Source organism: Mirounga angustirostris, unplaced genomic scaffold (genome assembly GCF_029215605.1).
Source record: "Mirounga angustirostris isolate CCGP_5_RB_7025 unplaced genomic scaffold, mMirAng1.0.hap1 SCAF_10, whole genome shotgun sequence".
Taxonomy (NCBI): Eukaryota; Metazoa; Chordata; class Mammalia; order Carnivora; family Phocidae; genus Mirounga; species Mirounga angustirostris.
The window spans coordinates 36,199,243-36,220,071 of NW_026991718.1; the positions used below are offsets into that span (position 1 = coordinate 36,199,243).

At 47.8% G+C, this 20,829-nt stretch overlaps 2 long non-coding RNA genes across 2 annotated transcripts in view; both read right to left on the bottom strand.

Moving 5' to 3' along the window:
- Positions 1 to 20,829, bottom strand: part of LOC135361741 (uncharacterized) — a 51,794-nt gene that overhangs the window by 22,743 nt on the left and 8,222 nt on the right. The window lies entirely within an intron of this gene.
- LOC135361742 (uncharacterized) lies at positions 822 to 5,862 on the bottom strand. Its single transcript, XR_010405555.1, has 2 exons — positions 4,569 to 5,862; positions 822 to 3,492 (listed from the first exon to the last, which is right to left on the bottom strand). It is a non-coding gene; the product is annotated as an uncharacterized LOC135361742 (long non-coding RNA).

The window sequence follows — 20,829 nt, forward strand, 5'->3', positions numbered from 1 at the left end:
GCCAGGCCAACTCCAAAACCGAGGCCCCTGGCCACCCCCCTGCCCTGAAATGTTGCAGCGACTGCCTCACCCTCATGTCCAGTGAGGATGGGAACAGGCCAGATGCGCAGGCTCAGCACAGGGTGAATCCAAGCTGGAGTGGCAGCTCCCCAAGGGGTTTTGTCACTCCCAAATGCCAGGGGCAGGGCTGGGAATGGAGGTCGACTGTGCAAGGTGCATTCCAGGCCCTTTCCGCCAAAACATCGGCGACTTTGTGAAGTGCAAACCCGATGGTTCCTACAACTCCTGTGAGGCCAGAGCAGCCCAGGCGGGAGGGAGAGAGAGGAGGGGGGGGGAAAGGGTGGCGCCCATCTCCCAGAGTCCCACACTAGCTGTCATGGGCCCTCCATAAGCTCACCAGTTGCCCCTGGCAGGTTTGGAAGGTTTGGCAGAAGTGACTAGTGTATGGTAAGAAGTGCTTTGGGTCAGTCAGCTGTCTCAGCTGGGCGGGGGGCGGAATGGGGGTGGGGGGGCGGGGGGGCAGGAATTCTGCAGGCTCCTCGAGCCCGGCCAGCAGCCACCCCACTGCAGCCCAAGCCACTCCTGGGGCCCAGGACCATCCTGCCTTCATCCTGAGCACCACCGCTCCCCTTTTCTCTGGCTGACGGTTCACGGCTCCGGGTCCCTGAGTGAAGGGGGGCTGAGGGCAGACCCCATTGCTCAAGGAGCAGGCACTTCCCTAAGACACCCGCTCTTAACCCAGGCCAAGGGTCCTAAGATGCCCTGCAAGCTGTGCGTTTTCAGTGATGGCAGGTCCAGCCTTCCCTCAGGTTCTCAGAGGGGCCACTCCGGTTAGGGGGATGAGGCCGGGAGGAGAGGGAGAGTGCCTTCGGGAGCAGCCCTCCTCTGGCTCCTCAGCCAGGCTCTGAGAGATCCGGCACAGCAGGTGGCCCAGCAGAAAGCAAGCAGGTTCTCCGCAGCTGTGAGCCCAGGGTCTCTAGCAGGGAGTTCGGCAGAGTGGCCTCCCCAGAGCTGAGGCCAGGCTCGGGAAGGGGACTCGCCCAGGGCCACACAACCCTCCAGTGGCCCTGCCACATGCAAGCTCTCTCTTTATTCTTGTGCTATTGTTGTTTTTGTGTTTGTTTGATAACTATTGGAGTCATACCCAAGTCCTTCCTCGTGCAAACCCTCCCCAAGGCTGAAGGGATGTGCTAAGGCACATGCACGCCCCCATTCACGCTGCCCTCTGACTCCTATTATTCTGGGACAGGCCGAGCACACCCCGAGGTCCACGCTGCCTGCAGACTGCCACAGCTGGCAGGCACAAGGAGGCGGAGGGAGGCAGGAGCCTGCCCCAGGCAGCCTGAGGAGACCCATGGCAGGGACAGGGGAAGCCCCGACAGCCAGAGGAAAAGGGTGTGGGAACACACCCAGGCCCAGGCCCCTGCACTGCCCAGCCTCCATCACCCACTTAGCGTCTTAGGAATTAATTACCCAATTGCTCCAGGCAGAAGCAAGAAGCCTGAAGGAGGCCACGGGCAATCTGTGGAGACTGCAGGGCGGGGGAAGCCATGTTTGATGCCGAGTATCAGCGGAAACCTCAGAGGAGGGATTGTGATATTTTCACATTTCCTGCAGCTCTGACTGCGTCTTACCAACCCTCTGATCGAAGAGAACTTGGTTGTGATAAGTTTATCAACAGAGCCCAGTTAAGAGATGAAACTACTTCAAGGGAACCTCAGCATTCGGGACAGCCTTCCATCAACCTAGTAGCTTGATTACCTAAAGAAATCAAAGTAGAGGAGAGTAAGGCAAAGCACAGTGGAAAACAAAGGAAGCTTATCTTGCAAAAGCATCAGGGAAGAAAGCCAAGAAAAAAATCAGAAGCATTGTGGGGCTCTTCGAACAGTTTCTGAGTTTGTATTGATCCAGATTCTTTTCCCCCCACGCTGTGGAAAATGTCTCCCCAGATTGCTTCACTACAAGGCAAAGGACGGTTTTGTGAACTCGAATTGATGAAGAAAAACTGCCAGGAATAAAGTCCATGATCAAAAAGGAAATTAGCAGGTGATGGTAGCAACGATCGCGCATAGCTGAGTGATCGGAACGGGGGTCCCAGGGACCAGAAGCACGTGGAAAGAACTGGAAGGTGCAGAATGTGTGCAGAGTCACAGAACTTTTGAGGCTAGAACTGGTTTTGTGTTTTCTGAGGTTGTCAGGTGGCAAGGAACGTACAGAATGTAAGTATTGTATGATAAGTCATGCTTTCAAGACTATCTGAAATTTCTGGAGAAAAAAAAAAGTCCGTAATGTAAAAAGCCAAGTTCTCCTTTTTTCTCAGTCTTTGCCAGTGGTTTAGTGCACAGCCTTCCAGAACTTTATATATTTACATACATATGTAATAAAAATTTGCTACATGCATCCTTCCACGACTTGCAATCTTTATTTAACAATTTGTCAAAAGGGCTTTGCATCTCCTTTTTTAGGATACCATAAATTCAGCCATGTCAGCGGCTTCATTTAAATGCTGGCCACCTCCACTGTGCTACTTACCCAGAACCCTGGGAGGAAATCACCATTTGCAGGTGTCTGGGATCAGGGGTCACGCCTGAGGGCTGGGGCCCGGTTTTAGTTCAGAAATGACCAGGGACAGATGAGAGGAAGCCAGATCACCCAGCGACCCCTTTTCCTGCCAGATTCTCTGTAACTCCCTTCAGGGCCCAGTTACAGGCAGATGCTTCCAGTTAGAGCCCAGGCAGGTCTCAGCTTTGTGTCTACCATGGGGACACCAGAATGGGCCAGTCTGAGTGCACTGCTGGGGCCAGAGCTCTTCCAGAACCCAAATCCCTTGCCCCTTGCCTCTTGCCCTGCTCTGAATACTGCACGAGGCTTTGTAAGGAGTCTACCTCAGAAGTGTTTTGCTAGAAGACTGTGAGATGGTCACTCACAAAATCCAAGAATCAGTTGAGGTGAGAGAGGCAGGGCTGGCTTTCTAAGACACAGAGACAAATGACACATCTCAAAAAAAAGAAGTAGCTCACCTACTGAATTCAAAACCCACTCTTTTGCATGAGGGTCTGTGTTCCCCTCCTGCCCCCTCTTGTTATTCTTGGCAGCGCTGGCGAATTGTGAGTGTCTACCTCAGGCCGCTCTCCCAGTCATCATCTGCCGTGGAGTTGCCACTCAGTCTGGGGTAGATAACCAATCTGAAACAAGGAGGCAGAAATTCCAGAGAGCCCCAGGCAGCCAGGGGGCCCCAGCCCCACAATCTTCCTGGTTTAGCCAGTTGGGGGGCTCACTCCCACTCTTGTGCAGAAGCCAGGATGGGGAACATTCTCTTCTCCATGAAGGCTCCATCCAGGTCCCCACCACGGGCATGCTGTGCCATCTCAGCCTCTCTGCTATCGTGCACTCCCCAACAGCCATGACAACAATGACGCTCAGTTACTAGAACTCCCTTCCCAGGAGCCACACACAACGCTCAGTGCTCTCCACATGATCCTTACAACAGCCCTGTGGAACAGACACAATCATTTCTAATTTCCATAGGAAGCAACTGAGGGCCCCAGGCATGGCCACCGTTCCAGCCCACGTCTGTCTGAGGTCCATGCGGGCGCTCAGCCACATGGCTGTAAGGCCTCCCTAAAATCCACCACTTCGACCGTAGAAGCTACAAGTCCTGCTAGCTCCCATCATTGTATGATTTCTGAATAAGGAGAAAGACTACCAAAACACAGGGACCCGCCTTATTCACTGAATCCACAGTTTTCAAAACAAAGTCTCATGGGACTCACTTGTAAAATATTTAATTTAATCGATTGCTAGATGGATGGTAGATGGTGGCAGACAGAAAACTAGGTGGGGGAGGACAAATGTGCTAGAGTAGGGTCAAAGAAATGTTCCCTGTCCACAGTGCTATTTGGTAGAAATGTATCCAGCTGGCTGGCAATGTCACCAAGCACCCTGCCTTCAACAGTAGGTGAGGGTGAGTAACAGTCCGTTTCCAACGGTTTACTGATACCTGGTCAGACACAGTCAGAGTTGGATGGATGAGTAAGACCGTCATTTACTTTATACCAGGCCATATATTCCTACCCTCACAGAATCCACAGGGACAGGAGCTGGGAAACAGTCACCCCCATCCCAAGACCTTCAAGCGAGGCTCCTGTGGTCACCCTCTCACGGGTGATGGAGAAAGTTCTTGTGTTCTCCATGGCCCCTTCCCCCACTTTGGTGTGGTTGGGTGGGGATGGGGAGGCCCTCACTGTGGTCTGGCCTCAGGGTAGAGTAACCACAAGACGATTAGACTGCCAAAATTGAACTCATCATAGCAGAGTTCCTGTGCGCTCTTAGGCTAAAGGGGCCTCTTGGTAGTGTTGAGTTGTATTTTTAAAAAGCCTCATATATGCATGCGTGTGCGCGTACATGCATGTGCACATGCGTGCATGTGTGTGTGTGTTATGGATACATACATATAAGCCCTAGTAAAGAGTGGAGAAGAGGAGAGAAACCAGTCCCATTGCAATGTATCACACCATGTGTAAATTTCCAAAATCTATTTGTTCTTAATAGGAGAATCTGCATCCTACCTGAACAGGTGAACCCATGTAGTTATTTCAAAATGGTGGCCCCATCTCCATCTCCACCAGGGTAATATTTTCCATCAAGCTGAGTCAATAAGGTAAAGCAAGCCCATTTTTCCTCGAGGTAAACAACACAACAGGTTAGAAATACAACATCCATGGATATTGCTCCTAGTAAAGGAACCTTGTAAACATAAGCATTTTAAATGAGACCGAGGAGACAAATACCTTTACGAGTCGCAATCCTGAGAAAAAGAAGGCTTCTACACATCGCAGCATGGTCCATGATTCCCCCTAATTTCAGGGCAGACCAGCTCTTAGATTAGAATCTGTCTGCAGACTCACAGAGCAACCCCAATCTACCCCCGGTCCAGCTCTGTCAGCCCGCAGCCGCAGGCCTTCCCCACCAGGAAAATCCATCCATTCCTTCCAAAACGAGCTCCATTTGGAACACCAATTGCCCCACCAACCTCCACCTTTGGGCGTGGCTGCTCACTCTGGAGCCACAGCAACTTAGGCTCACTGACCTAGAGAATAGCCTGACACCTTCAGTTGAGTTTTCTTATTGATTTTTTTTTTTTTAATTTTTGGTTAACGGTCTTAGAAAAACAGAACCGCTTTCAAAAGTTCTTAGAACAGAAAGCTGTCTCAACTGTGGACCTGAGGATGTGCAAAATGAGGCCATTTCTGGAATGCTGTAGCCCCTGGGCCCCCCTCTCCACTCCCACCCGCCTCAAAGATAAAAGGATGGTCTTAAGTGACATGGACCCCATGAATGAAGCACCCACAATTTCTCCCATCCGGAATAACGATCCTGCACAAAGCAGTGTTTTCTGGGGTGACATTGAAAGGACAAGGAGTCATTTTTTACCCATATTTCCAACTCTCAGATAACACTTTTTCTTTTGGAGGGGTTTTCTTTCTCTCATTTATTTCCACACCTCCAGGAGGTGGGTAGGGAGGTGAGCTTTCCATACTGGCCATTAGGGGATTATTAAGCCCCACGGGGATAAGTAGTTATTGGCAACTTCAGTGGATCACACACACAGCTAGAGCTGGGGCAGGACTGGAGTGCCTCCAGGGAACACCAATCCCAGAGCAAGGCAAGGCCGTGCGCAATAGAGGGTCCGCCCAGCCTCTGCACCGCACCACACAGCAGCTCTGTCTCCTAACACATATAAGATGCAAGACCATATGTCTAACTCCCTGCCCAATCCCCTGCTTCACAACAAACTGCGAGATCTAGTTTAGAGCCCCTCAGACGATGGTGGAGAAGGCACTTTGCTGAGCCTCCCCCCCCCCTTTCCCACCCCCAATCTTAATTATAGACTTGGCCAGGACTTGTTGCTGGATCATGTGCTTTATGTTTTTAAAGACAATTGATTAAAAAGAAAGTAGAAAGTGAATGAGCAGAGTAAAATGGCAGGTCTAGCTTGAACTGACAGAGTAACATTCTGTCCCCACCTTTGGACTGGTGCTCCATGAGAAATACTCCATGAGAAATAGGAGAATCTGCATCCTACCTGAACAGGTGAACCCATGTAGTTAAAATAGAAATAAGATGGGGGCACCTGGGTGGCTTAATCGGTTAAGTGTCTGACTCTTGATCTCAGCTCAGGTCTTGATCTCAGGGTCAAGTTCAAGCCCCACGAGGGCTCCATGCCCAGCATGTAGCCTACTTAAAAAAATTTTTTTTTAAATAGAAATAAGATGGGGGAAAGTAGCTTAAGTCCTTTATATATGTATTCTGAGACATTGACATCATTTTGTAGGTTTGGGTTTACACAGCTAGCACGTGAGACATTTTATCTCCTCTGTCAAAGCATTATTTTCAAAATGATGAAACGTGGTCTCATACTGTCAAATATATACGAAGCACATTTATTCAGCTGATCAGCGAGGGAGCCAAGAGGCTGGGAAAGCTGGTTCTCAGCATTAGAGAAACAGAGATGGACAGCCAGTCAGGGGGAGAATGCTGGAATAAATAATATGTTAGTCCATTTGGGCTGCTGGAACAGAATCCCATAGACTGAGTAGCCTATAAGTCACAAAAACTCATTTTTCACAGTGTGGGAGGCTGAAAAGTCCAAGACCGAGGCACCGGCAGGTGAGGCGTCTGGTGAGGCCCCACTCCCAGGTTCGTAGACAGGCATCTTCTTGCTGTGTCCTCTCATGGCAAAGGGGGCAGGGGGGCTCTCTGGGCTCTCTTTTATAGAAGCACTAACCCCCCCCCCGGGGCACCTGGGCGACTCAGTCAGTTAAGCGTCTGCCTTCGGCTCAGGTCATGATCCCAGGGTCCTGAGATAGAGCCCCGTGTCAGGCCCGCTGCTCGGCGGGGAGCCTGCTTCTCCCTCTGCCCCTCCCCCCTGTTTGTATTCTCCCTCTCTCTCTCTCTCTCTCTCAAATAAATAAATAAAATCTTAAAAAAAAAAAAAGGCACTAATCCCACTCATGACCCAGCCTTCTCTCCCAAGGGCCCCACCTCCTAATACCATCACCTTGGAATTAGGCTTTCAACATGAATTGGGGGTGGGGGGAGACACAAACAGTTCATTGCACTAAGTTACCTATAAAACTAGTTACATATAAAACTATGATACAATAAAACCGTAACATCTGTGGATATCTTTTCAACCAGACAGAAATGGTTTGCATTTTTACTAGGCAAAAGGTACATGCGACTTACCCTCTGTAAGTTAACATGTAACTTCACGGAGTTTGAGTCCTAACAGCTAGTAGATAGTACATGAAACAAAGATACATCCCCCTAGAGATGTAATGACACTTCAGTGGACCTATTAGACAATACTCAGGTATGACATTAAAAGGATATGGAGGCATCCCTTTTCCTCAATTCCAAGTTTGGGATAATTTTTCTTTATACCTTCTAGGCCCCTTGCTGGCCGTTTGGGCAGCTTCCAGCAAGTCAGTGATGAGGGCTGAGTTATAGCCTCATGGCCAAAGCCATAATTATCAGCTCCTCTATGAAAATGAGCTGCATGCTAAAAACAAAGCATAATATTAAATTACTAATTTCAAATGGCCATCTACAAAATTTAAAGAAATTTAAGCACCCAGGTACCATCTAGTACCTTTATATATCCTTACATTTTCTCACATCACAGATCAACTTATTTTGATCTTTTCTACTTAGCTTAGAAGAGACATTTTACCTCTTCCTTTAAATGTTGGTCTACAACCTCAGGCCTAGCTATTTGGGTTAAGGTTATGGGGTGCAAGCTGAGGAACTGGGGCAGGGCCCAGGATCATGGAATAAGGGACTGGCAGAGGGGTGGGCCAGACACCAGGAGGCATCTAAACACCTAAGGTTAATTCATGTCTTGAGTCTGAAACACAGCCCTTATAAAGAGTCATCCAAAGCATGGCCAAGCGAGCATCCCTCTTCTGCAATATCTAGTCTAAAGACTCTTCCCTCATTCATTCCTTCCTTTACATCCCTGAGGCCGCCCTCTCATCTAGGCTTTAATCACACCATGCCTAGATCACCACCATAGTATCCAATGTCTTTGCAAGCCAGCCCCTCCAAACCTGCTAGAAGATGAGTTCATTCAATTCATTCAGCAAATACTTACAAACAGATTACAGAACAAATGCTAAAACTGTTCTAGGTTCTGCTGATAAACAGAGAATAAGACAAAGTTCTTTGCACTTGTGTAGTTCCTTAACAGCAAGGAGACAATTAACAAAATTAATGCCAAGTGGTGATAAGTAAAACCAAAAGCAGGGCTAATTAAGGGATAAAAGAATGATGGAGGGTTATTTTATTGCAAATGCTCATGGAATTTCTTGACTTACACCTGACCTCTTAACATCCTCATCACAAGCCGTGAATCTACAAAAACAGATGAAATCCTTCTATAAACTCAAGTGAACTAGAAAAAGTATTTTTAAAGCTTGGCAAGTCCCCAGAATAGAAATGTTACTTTAAAAGTTTTCCTGTGTTTTGGTATTTTAATAAAGACCACACAATATGAGGCTTATTTCTTATTTATTAAAAAAAAAAAAAAAAAGACTGATGGAGGGGAAGCTGCTGTTTTATAGAGTGGCCCAAGAAAGCCTCTATAATAAGGGATCTGAAGGGAAAGGAAGAGCCAGCCATGCACATATCAGAAGGAAAATTTTCCAGGAGGAGAAAGCAGATAGTGCAAAGATCCTGGGGCAGGTGCATGTTTACATATTAAAGGACTTCAAGGTGTCTGATAAAGAGGAGAAAATGAAGTAGAGTGAATTGAGTCAGAGGTAAAGATACAGAGGTACCACAGACCATGGAGAGCTTTGTGGGCCAAGAAAAGGACTTGGAATGTTATTCTGAGGGAAATGGTATTGAGCAGAAGAGTGAGATGATCTGACTTGTGTTTCCAGGCTGCAGGAGGGCAAGCAGAGAAAGGACTCTAGTGGGGCAGCACCCTCAGTGTCAGGTGGGGCATCATGGCAGCTATGAGTGCTGGCATGGGGAGAAGTCCATGGATTCTGGATGTATTTCAGAGGAAGAACTGATGGGATCCCTGATGGATGAAGCATCAGGTGTGAGAGAAAAAAAGAAGTCAAAGACAACTCCAGGGTTTTCAAAAGAGAAAGGAGTGGACTTCAGCGGAGATTGTGGTGGTGGGGGGGTGGGGGTTGGAGAAAGGACAGGCTGGGGAGGGAGCGTGGATAAAGGGTTCGGTTCAGGCTATGTCAAGTTCAAGACTCCTAAGAGAGATCCAGGTGGAGACAGGAAGTGGGCGGTTGGCTGCAAGCATGTGCCATTCAGGGACAATCGAGACCCGAGACTTACACTGAGGAATGGGGAGAGCGTCATGGGTATGTGACGTGTCTGCGTGCCGGCACGTGCACACCCACATGCACTACACGTAGTAGTGTGTGTGTCTGACAGCAGAGGGTTGATAGAACATAGATGTGCGGTGGCAGATACATGAAGACCGACGCATTTTGAAGGAATCCAAAGCCAGACCCAGCTACTCAGAGAGCGAGGAGAGAAACCAGACCCAGCTACGCAGAGAGCGAGGAGAGAAAGAGGGAAAGGCCCTGAAAATGAGCCTGGGGCCCCCTAGCATGTTTGTCTGAAAAAAGGCATCATGCGGTCACCCACCCGAACCATCCAAGATGCCCATCATCCGAACACTTTGGGCCAATGTCCTCGGGGCACAGAGTCTGGTCCTGCATCCCAAGCCCACTGCCGGCCCCTCCTTCACCCAAGCCTGCTTCACCCGCTCACACAGCATGCCCACTTCCTGCGCACCTGCGTCCACACCATTGGCCTTTGTAGGAAGGTCTCCCCGGCCCCTCCCTTCTCTCTGACTCATTCCTGCTATGCCATCCGCGACCATCTGACCCCCCATCCTCCCCACAAGCGCTGCTGTAAGCCCTGTCCCAAGGAGCCCCCCGTGACATCCCCTCCCCTGGCCAGGCCTAGGCTCCTGACTTTTACCATTACCCCAGCACCAATCACTGTGGTCCTGCACCAGCGTGCTTTCTCTCTCCTGGTGAGCATGACACCTCCATGTCTGTGTCCTGGCTTCCCAACACTTGGCACAGTACCCAGCATAGACAGGCATTCAGCAGACATTCATTCATCATGCCGATGAGAGCTATGTGGGCAAAGAGAAGTGCCACCATCGTGGCGCCCAATGTGACTGGTGCGCTCGGGGGCTCCCAGCAAGGCCCACGGGGAGCCTTTTGTCTGTGCCAACAGGGTGAGTTTTCTCCTTCTGATAATCAGTGCTCAGCCCAGCATCTTCCTGCTTCCTATGAGAGAAAAAAACAGGGGCTTTTTCCTCTGACACTATGACTTTCTGCTCTGTTTGGTCACATTGAAGCTACAAGAGAACAGGACGGGGGTCCCCTGGGGCCCCTTCCCATAGCCCCTGTGACCACCCTCTCCAACCAGGAGAAGTGTCCCCCGTGGATGAAAGAGCCTCCCTCCAACTGTAAGTTATTTCTAAGTTGTATATCCTGTTTAATGTGTTTCAAAATTGAAAGAAAATACCTCTCCCACAATTACAGTCATTTTGTAAATCCACGCCACAGTTTCCCAGCTCCTTCCAAACCTACCTATTTTAAAACAGAAAAATACCACTGTTTCTCAATGTGTTTTTTATTGAGTAAGCCAGGGTGTGCTCAGCAGACCACTTTCCCCTCCAGGATTATCCTAGGACTATTGGATTAGAGACAAATTAGGTAATATTGCCTGCTGCTCTCTTTCAGAGAGATTTTGAAAGCCTGGCCTTAAGGGAGGCGAGGGAACACCAGAGCACACAGGGAGGCAGGTGGGGACCTTTGTCGCTGAGACCAGCCACAGGGAGAAGCGGACCCCCGGGAAAGACGCGGCGCTGGACGACGTGAAGTGAGGGTTGTGCGACGGGGATGGCCTCACACTGCCGCCCAGGCTGGCGGGGGGCAGGGGGTCCTCCCGGGGTCTTCCAACATTGGAACAGGACCCCTTACCTTTGGAGAGGACAAGCTATAGTCCAGAAGTTCATGGCGGGACGTTTTCTAGTGTGTAGTCACTGCTCTTGATGAGAAAATAGAAACACACACCCTCCTTAACCAAGGCTTTAGATGGAGTGAACCTCACCCAAGTCCGACCCTGGGCCTTAACCTCCACGTGTGTCCCCCAACTGATGCCTGGACTCACACCACTGAACCATAAACAAACTAGAGGTTCCACAGTAACCACAGCCTCAGACAACGTGAGAGAGTGTGCCTTGTTTTCAGAGGCCAAATTTTACCTGCTAATAAAAAAAACAACACTGTCTAAGTACCACAAATGACCTGGAACAACTATGGGGCCCACAGACAGCAGCAGATGCCTGTAAGCTCAGACTGACAAAAACCCACTCCCGGGGAGATGGCGAAGGACTCCAAAAGAAGCAACCATTTCACACTCAGAAGGTTGGGAGGCACCGTGAGCAAGAGGCTTTCAAGGTAAAACACAGGCACTCGGCTGCCTCCAGAAACCGGGATGCCCCCCAACACATGCAAAGGGCATGTAGGTCAGGAAACCTAGCAGGGAACTCCAGCCCAAAGCTGAGTCAATACGTGCTTCAGCCCCCATAACTCTTTCTTCAACTGGGAGTCAGTTTTCACCAGGTGTGAGACACAGAGCCATTGACCCCAAGCCAAACATGCAGCAGCAACCTTCCTTAATACAGACACTTGTCATCTTGGATTTAAACTTGACCCTGCCTGCCCCTGCTGCACGTGGGAGAAAGGTCAGTTCAGCGTGCCAGAAAAGTCTCCGTGATTAATCACTTCCCACCAGATTTGACAGCCCCAGATAGTTTCCTTCTGGCCTCCAGGCATTATCTCAACTCAGATGAACTTGGAACTGCCACTTGAGGCCCAAATGCAAAACTGACATATGAGAGGTAGAAGGACACAGGGGAGACGTGCCTCCCACCTGTGCCATGTCAGGGTGTACCTGTTTTCCTCAGGAGGACAATGCAAACCTTTCTACAGCACCTAGAGTTCAAAACCGGGCTCATCTCATCCACAGATATGCAATAGTTTTTTGCCTAAAAGCCATGTACCCTCATTACATGTCCAACAAACTTCTTGAAAATCATTGCACGGAAAGATACCCATGGACATCAGGAAGGGCAGTCATGTGTCTTGGGCTAAAAGTGCCCCTTTTGGAAATAGACTGGTATGGCCACCTTGGAAAACAGTTAGGCAGTATCTTATAAATCATGCATCCATCCTACGACCCAGCAAACCAGTTCCTGGGTATTTACCCAAAAGAAATGAAAACAGATACTCACACAAAGACCTATACATAATGCTCATAGCAGCTTTCTTCTTAATCACCAAAACCCAGACACAACTTGAATGCCCATCAGCCAGCGAATAGGAAGTTAAATGTGGTGCATCCATGCAAGCAAAACCACTCCACAGTAGAAAGGAACTGACCACTGGTACACACGGGGACATGGACACGTCTCAAATTGATTATGCGGAGTGAAAGAAGCCAGATGCACACACTACATACTGTTTGGTTGCATTCATATTAAATTCTAGAAAAGGCAAAATTATAGTGATAGAAAACAGGTCACTGGTTGCTGGGGCCAAAGGGAGGGGGTTATTCCAAAGAAGTTCAAAGGAACGTCTCCGGGTGCTAGAATGTTCCGTATCTCGATTGTGGCAGTGGTTACATGACTGTATAATCATCAAAATTCATTAAGGGTGCAATAGGTTAACTAACCAAAATAGATTGGTTGTATCATGTAAATTATATCTCAATATTTTTAAAAGATCCCACCTACCTACTCCAAAACAATCAGTCTACAGATTCTGTTCCTGTCCTTCTTTACCTTACTTGCCGTCTGAGCCTCTGTTCCTACAGAAAGCTGTGGTTATGGGAAACAAGAGGCTGGGAGGAATCTTTGGAGTCCTGTCCCTTCTAAAACAGGGTGGTCTATGTCAGGACCAGGACACACCTTCAGAAAGACAGAATGGGGTCCACAGCCTGGCCACCAAATACCCCAGGAGAAGCAGACATAGAGCATTCTACCGCAGAGATGTTGCATTCCGTCACCTCACAAAAGAGGGGTCCTCACAGAGGAGGGGGGGTGTCATGCAGCACCATCTGGAGAACAGGCAAAGTCAGGGCTGGTGCTCCAGATGCCCAGAGAGGAACACTGGCCTCAAGGATCGACCCTGTGAGTTCCTGGACCATGAGAGAAAGGCTGGTGTGACCTTCAGAAATTCACCAGAAACAATGTGAAGGATCCCAAGGAGTATGTGCCATGAGCATCTGTAATTCAAAGGAATAAGATAAGTCTGTAAAAGTCAGAGGGTCAGGAACACAGCAAATGTAAGTACTAAAACAGGTCACCCCTGTGATTCTGGCCAGATTTCAGAAAAGCAGAATTCTTTCTTTCTCACTAGGGAAAAAAAAACCATGAAGCCTCTTCATATTTAGGTGGCAAATGATAAAGACCAACTATATTATTTTTGCAAACTTACAAATGCCCCAAGCCTGGGCAAATTCTTAAGCAAGAGTATGAGGCACCCACGGTTGGTGTTTGCAGGTCAGCAAACTAACCACACTGCCTTTCCCACTGCCTTGCTCTTCTGGAAAGGGGTTGGGCAAAAGCAAGAGAACCAACGCTACCACATTACATGCCGATCATTGGTACCAATTTCTGTGAAATAACAAAGAAATCATCACAGATTCTATTGAAACCAAAACCCTGAATAACACCTAATAATAACAATAGTCCCCAAATTAAAGGTCGCAGCTGCCAGGCATGGAAGGACTATGGGGGCACCCCCAGCCGTGGACCTCAGTCTCTCCTGAATGCTGCCCACATTCCAGATTTCAAAAGGCACAGGAAGGTGCTGGGACCTTTGCAACCAAATTCCAGGGAATCTGCAAAAATAGAGGAAGCCAGTTAATGCTCTAACTCAGCAAAGAACATCCAACGGTCCCATTTCCCAGGGCTCCTTGTCAAATGAGCTGGCCCCACTCTCTGCCCCCCCTTCCTCCCAACAGCTGTGCCCTCACCATTCTCTGTGTTCTTTAGACTCACCAGGAGAAGAAAGGGCTGGTTATATCCTGCCCCTGGTTGGTTAACCAAAGAGCCCTGATAAGGGGAAAGATGTCAACTATGAGTGAAACTTTAAGGGTTGGGTAGCTCATGAGTGGCCATGCAGGATTTGCATTCAATCAGCCTTCTCCCTCTGTCCACACCCCAGACATAAGTAGGGAAAGTAGCCAAAGACAGAGATCAACGGAAGGGGACTGGGGAAGCCATGACCAAGATGAGCACGCCCTCAAGATGTCCCAGGGGCCCACTCACAGCCTGCAGGGGCCCTCAGTCTCAGCCTCCATTTCCCCATCTATAGAGGGGGACCCCACTGCCACATGGGCATGTCAAAGGAAAGAATGAGATGAAATCAACGAAAGGCAAACTATAAACTGTTAACCAAGATGATTCCTGGAGCCACCTCACGGAAGTTATTACTTTCCATTTAATAAAAAGCCCTTACCCATCAATAGCCCTTTAATTACCAGCCAACAAACATCTCAAAACATAAGCTCAATGCTCAGTGAATGATGTGATTTTTTTTAAAACAATAAAACCAGAATCCTTCTGCACTTCCGTAAGTTGTAGTGGCCTCTGGGCAGCCGGGCCCCTGGCTGCAGCAATAAAGCAGAAACCTGGGCAGAGCCCTCACTTGGAAAGCTGAGCCCTTCCGAAGATCAAACCCCGGCTTAACCAGAAAGTGGTGGCTACTGTGTGGGGACCTCATCCCTGGCCAGAGTGGGCCAGGGATCCCCGAGCTGGAGCTCCATCCCCTCCACCTTTCTCTCCCACTGCAGGGAGCACATCCGTCTGTCCATCTGTCTGCCAGGGCAGCTGTCCACCAAAAGACTCCTGCTTTTACTCCCTGATCTGTTTTGTTGTGATGTGTCTCTTCCTCAGCTTCATAATCCAATGCCAATTTTATTAATGGTAGGATGAGAAAGGAGGAAAGGACAGAGAAAGGAGGAGTGCAAGACACAGGCAATTTGCCAGTACCAAAGAAGAGAAAAATAAGTCACCTTCAGTTCAGAAGGTGCTGGCTCTGCCCTTCAGCCGGGCCCTGATGGGGGCTGGGAGGTGGACATGCCTTGCCCTGTGCCAGGGGACTGGTCTTTCCTTCTGAAACTGGCCATTTGGGGAAAAGGGGAGGGGGCAGGGTAGACAGAGGACCAGGTTACAGTCCACAAAATGTGTTATCATTGTCCTTCCGGGTTCTAAATGTTCCTTTCTATGAGTCACAAAGGTTAACTGGGAGGCTCTTGAATTAAAAACCCACAGGGTTTTCCTTTTATAGACTGTCCTCAGGAGACCTCGGAGTGTTCCTTCTGTCCTCATCCCCAACTGGCAGCTGCACTTAGCATGTGTGTTTACAGAAATACCAGTAGTTATTGCATGTTCCTTTCCATGTGATTAAGCATTGCCATAAAGCCCAGGCTGGATTAGAAATAGACCTTTCCCTTGCTGAAAAGAACATAGCCGACGTCGGTGGCAGTGGTGTGCAACTTGCGCCACCTACTGGCCACAGTGGGGATCACATAGCAAACGCCGAAGGGGTGGACCGGGCTTTGCCACCTACCAATGAACTGACCAGAAGCACTGCCCCACCCACCCTGCCAGGCTGGACGTGACTAGGAAATGCCACCAATCAACTGCCCAACCCTGGAACGTAGCTCCAGATCTGTTCTCCCTCACAAAGGGCTCCGATCACCTGAGCTATTATCTAAGGCAACAGCCCATTGAGTCTCTTGCTCCCACGAGAGGGCACTTCAGGACAAGGGGACCTAACATCACGGAATTATTCTACATATGTGTTCAGACTTGAAGATGAGGGTCAGACACCTCACTATGGCTTGCAACTATAGCATTTGCCAGGTAACATTTGACAAATAGGTTTTGATCCTTTGACCCTCGTAACAGTTGTTATGAGGTATGTTCTCTTATTTTAGAGATGAGGAAACCAAGAGGTTCAATCACTGGGTTAAATACCCTTTGAACACACAGAGGGAAAGGTCAGGGTACCTGTTGGGAAGTGAAACTATAACATAATAGTCCCTTTTTGGTCTGTTTTCCAAAGCAAACATACCAACATAAAGATATCCAAGTGTTGTCTTAACAATTTGGAAGATCCTATTTAAAAGTTCCCCGAGCAAATTAATATCCCCAGCTTTGCAGCCACTGCCTCATTTCTTGGTTCATTTCAACAAATACGAATTGACCACCTTCTGGGTCCTAGCAGAGCAGCTGGTGGAAACGACTTCATCACCTAGCTTAGGGTAGGGACGCTCTTGATGCCAAAAAAACTAATTTTAAATAATGGAAACTTGCCACCACTGAGGATAGTCATGTTCTGAAGCTCATTCACAAAGAATCTGGAGCACTAATAGGAACATGTATGTAAAATCTCCAAGAGTGACCACTTCAAACAAGATGACATCCATGAAAGTGTGTGTCCTAATGTGTTCATTAAAAAAAAAAAATTAGTAGTATCCTATATAGAGCCACACCTAACATTTAGAAAAAGAACTCATTGTCACAACAAACTTTCTAGAAACAGCAGAAGACCCATCCTTTAGGAATAGGATTCTAGAAACTCTCTCCTCCCTGACCCCAACCCTCACTCTTGTTCCCTCCTTCCTATATGGTCCCAGATAACCATCCTACAACATGTCCTAGGCTGTCCTGAAAAAAAGAAAGAAAATGCATTATGATCCCACTGCTGCCCATTGGCATTTTGAAGAGCATGTCTTACTCCAAAGAAGGAATGCAGCCTCCAGTTTCATACAAGGTAGGGTGGCATTGCCTCCTTGTCATGTGATCCACTCAACTGAGGCAGGGAGCCTGATGTGCAGTCAGCCTGCAGAAAGAGCCCACATAACACCAGCAAATGGAACCCAGATTTTTTTTTAAAGATTTTATTTGTTTGAGAGAGACAGAGACAGAGATAGTGACAGAGATAGCAAGAGCACAGAGCAGGGAGGAGAGGGAGAAGCAAGCTCCCCACTGAGCAGGGGGCCCGATTGATGGGGGTGGGGAGCTCGATCCCAGGACCCCAGGATCATGACCTGAGCTGAAGACAGATGCTTTACCAACTGAGCCACCCATGTGCCCCTGGAGCCCAGATTTTAAGAGAAAATCAGATTATATGTTTTGGGAGCTCCTCACACAGTTTTTTAGTATCAATTTAAAAAAACATAAAAACAAATAGTTCTAAAACCCTCATCTATACTTCTCTGTGGTTTCATAAAGAATTATTCCTACCTAAGATTACCACTTTCTGAAGAAACTGAACAGTTAATTTTTTCTGGTGGCTTTATCTAGTGTAGTAGCCTGAGAATTCATTCACTCATTTACTTGGCACCTACTATGTGCCAGGTACTGTTCTAGGCAATTAGGATACTTCAGTGAAACACAAGAGACAAAGATGCTTGCCGTTGAGGAGGTTATATTCTAGGAGAGGAAGACAGATCAGAAGCTCTAATCAGAACTTATACAGAATAGTAAAATATGGTAAGTGCCACGGAGAAGGAAAGAAGAGAGGAGAATGAGGAGTGCCAATCGAGACAGGGAGGGAGTTATGATTAAATTTCACACAGAGAGGGGCGCCTGGGTGGCTCAGTCGTTAAGCGTCTGCCTTCGGCTCAGGTCATGATTCCAGGGTCCTGGATTGAGCCCCACATTGGGCTCCCTGCTCGGTGGGAAGCCTGCTTCTCCCTCTCCCTCTGCCTGCTTGTGTTCCCTCTCTTTCTCTCTCTCTGTCAAATAAATAATCTTGAAAAAAAAAATTTCACACAGAGAGATCAAGGGTGACTGTCGAGAAAGTGATGCTTGAGCACAGACAGAGCTCATTTAATGTTGGACCATGCAGTATGCTGGCGAAACCTAAGAACAGAAGAGTCTGGGAGCAGCCAGAAGATTCCATCAACAGGATTTGCTATGAATCCATCAACAGGGTTGGGCATAAAATTTCGGAAGAGCGACCAGAAAGCTCTCCAAGATTTGAGACTTTGCAAGCAAACCTCAGTGTGATGAAAGAAGGAAGCTACACAGGAGGTCCTTCACAGTCAGGCCTTCAAACGGCCTTAACCAAAGCTGCAAAACATAGCGAGTGACCAAGTGAACAGTCATCCCTGTCTCCTTTTGGACGATGGATGAAAACAACGCTTGGTGTTAGAAAAATCAGAAAAAATGTTGCTGCTCACCAAGAAAACCTTTTCTGCAAAGGGACTGCACATGAACAGCCCCATGTCTGGAAGCTCCCTGAGCAATAATAATCTGAGGCAATCACAGGCTGCACCTCATCTGTCTCCCTTTCCTCAGGGACCATTCCTCTGCCCTGCCTCACGTCCAGTGTCTTAAAAACCAACTTGGTTTTTTCATATATTTTGTCCTCTAGTTATCTCGAGGGGGAGGGTAAATTCAGTCCCTGTTACTTCACTCGTGCGGTAGCAGAAGGGCAGAGCAATGATTCTTGACGTTGGAGACTTGGAGCTGTAGGCCCTCTGCCTGTCAACCACAGAGGAGACACTCCCCAGTCAGGGGAGCTCTCGAGCCCCCTAACACATGGTTGTTCTCAATGTGTGTGATAGACTGATGGTGGTCCCGTTCCTCCCTGCCCCTGAAGTCACACATCCACGTCCTTGTCGTGGCCTCGTGGCGGGCGGAGTGTATTTCCCCACGCTGGAAAGATGGAACTGTCCTGGGACTTGCAGCCTGACAAAGGCTGAGGTTTGCGATGCACTTGCTGGCCGGCCTTGGACTTGGAGGCACCGTCTCCCCTTGGTGAAGTGAAGCTTCTCCACTCAGCCCCCAATGGGCGGTTCCTACAGAAGGCTGTCATGGCTGCTTAAGCTGGAAGCACAGGGGAATCGTCATTCAAAGCAAGTTTGCGTTGAGATATTGAGTGTGGCTTGGTCTCAACAGCACTGCATTAAGTAAAAGAATTCAGAAGAATTTGGTACTGGTCTGCGAGCTCTGGTCACAGCAGTGCTTGAAATTCTAGTAGGATTCAACTTATCTCACTAACAAGATGAAGGAGCTGAAGCAACACTGAGGAGACAGACCCTCACTGGGAGGACAAGCAGCCGTGGCATCAAGACCCGGTTAAAAGGGTGAAAAGACAAACTACAGACTGTTAGAAAATATTTGCAAACCACGTGTCTTACAAAGGACTTGTATCTAGAATATATAAAAAGCTGTGGAAACACACAGTAAAGAAGGGAACAATTCAGTTAGAAAAGACGTGAACAGACATTTCACCAAAATGGATATGTGGATGGCGGACACACATGGAAAGAAGTTCAACATTTTAATCTATAAGGGAAATGCCAATTCAAACCATGATGAGATAGGGTTGAAATAAAAGCTAGTGATAACACCAAATGCTGGCAATGGTGTGGAGAAACTGGGTCACTCAGACGTTGCCCGTGGAGAGGCAAAATGATAGGACCGCTTCAGAAGAAAATAGCAAATGCTCACAAAGCGAAACGGTATATACCCTTTGCCACGTGGCCATGGAGTACTACAAAGCAATAAAAAGGAATGAACTCTTGATTTATGCAACCAACTGAACAGTTCTTAAGGGAATTACGCTAAGTGAAAAAAGCCAATTGCATAAGATTATACACTATCTGCTTCCATTTATATAATAAATTTGAAATAACAAAATTACAGAGATGGAGACAAAATTACTTGTTACAAGGGGTTGGGGGGTGGAGGGATACTCTAAAAGACTAGCATGAGGGATCCTTGTAATGGAACTGCTCTAAATCTTGACTGTTGTGTCTCTTGATGGTGGTCACATGGGTGTACACATGTGAAAAACCTGCATAGAACTAAAGACACACATAAGCGTGTGTGTAAAACTAGTGATATCTGAATAAAGTCATTGGATTGTACCAATGTCAATTTTCCATTGTGATATTGTGCTTTAATTATGTGAGTTTGTACTACTGGGGGAAAATTGGTGAAATTTACATAGGATCTCTGTTTTACTTCTTACAACTGCATATAATCCTACAATTATCTCAAAATATAAAAGTGAAAAATTTTTAATCTTAATATGATCATAGCTAAACAGAAATAAGAAGACAGTAAAAATAAACTACATGAGTTACTTTTATTATGGATGAGGAATTAGTCGGCTTTTAAGTTTGTGTCTTTGATACGTGGATGTATTGCTTTCATCATTAATTGATTTGATTAAACACAGGATGAGTTTCAAAGTGGAGATAATATTGATATAAAAGGAGGTGAGTCCAGTATTCAGGCTGGGATACTAACTGCCCTCCCCTTGAGGCTCATCATCTTTTCCTCGAGGCCTTTTATAGACCAAAGAGCAGTTCCTGGTGGAATGATGTGATGTCATCGGTGACTCATGTCAAGGGCTCCAGAATCTTGGGAGCCATTTGATTCCAAAGACCTGGCTACTAGGGTCAGTGTTCTTCTCACACTGTTCTGAGGCTGTGCTCTGGGTAAATGTGAGGGGCCTAGATCCCGAGAGAGCCAGGAAGTCCACTCTGGGTAAGTGTCACTCGTTCCTGTCCTAGACCGAGTATGTCAGGCCACCCAGCTTGGCCTTCATAGAAGGGTGACTGAGGCACAACTCTTGTTGCGCCTGGCCATTCTCTCCTTGAGCACTGGTCAGACACGAGTCCTAATCCCAAATCCAAAGTGTTCTAGCCTTGGTCAAGGAACAAATCCTACGCCAAGTTAAGGCA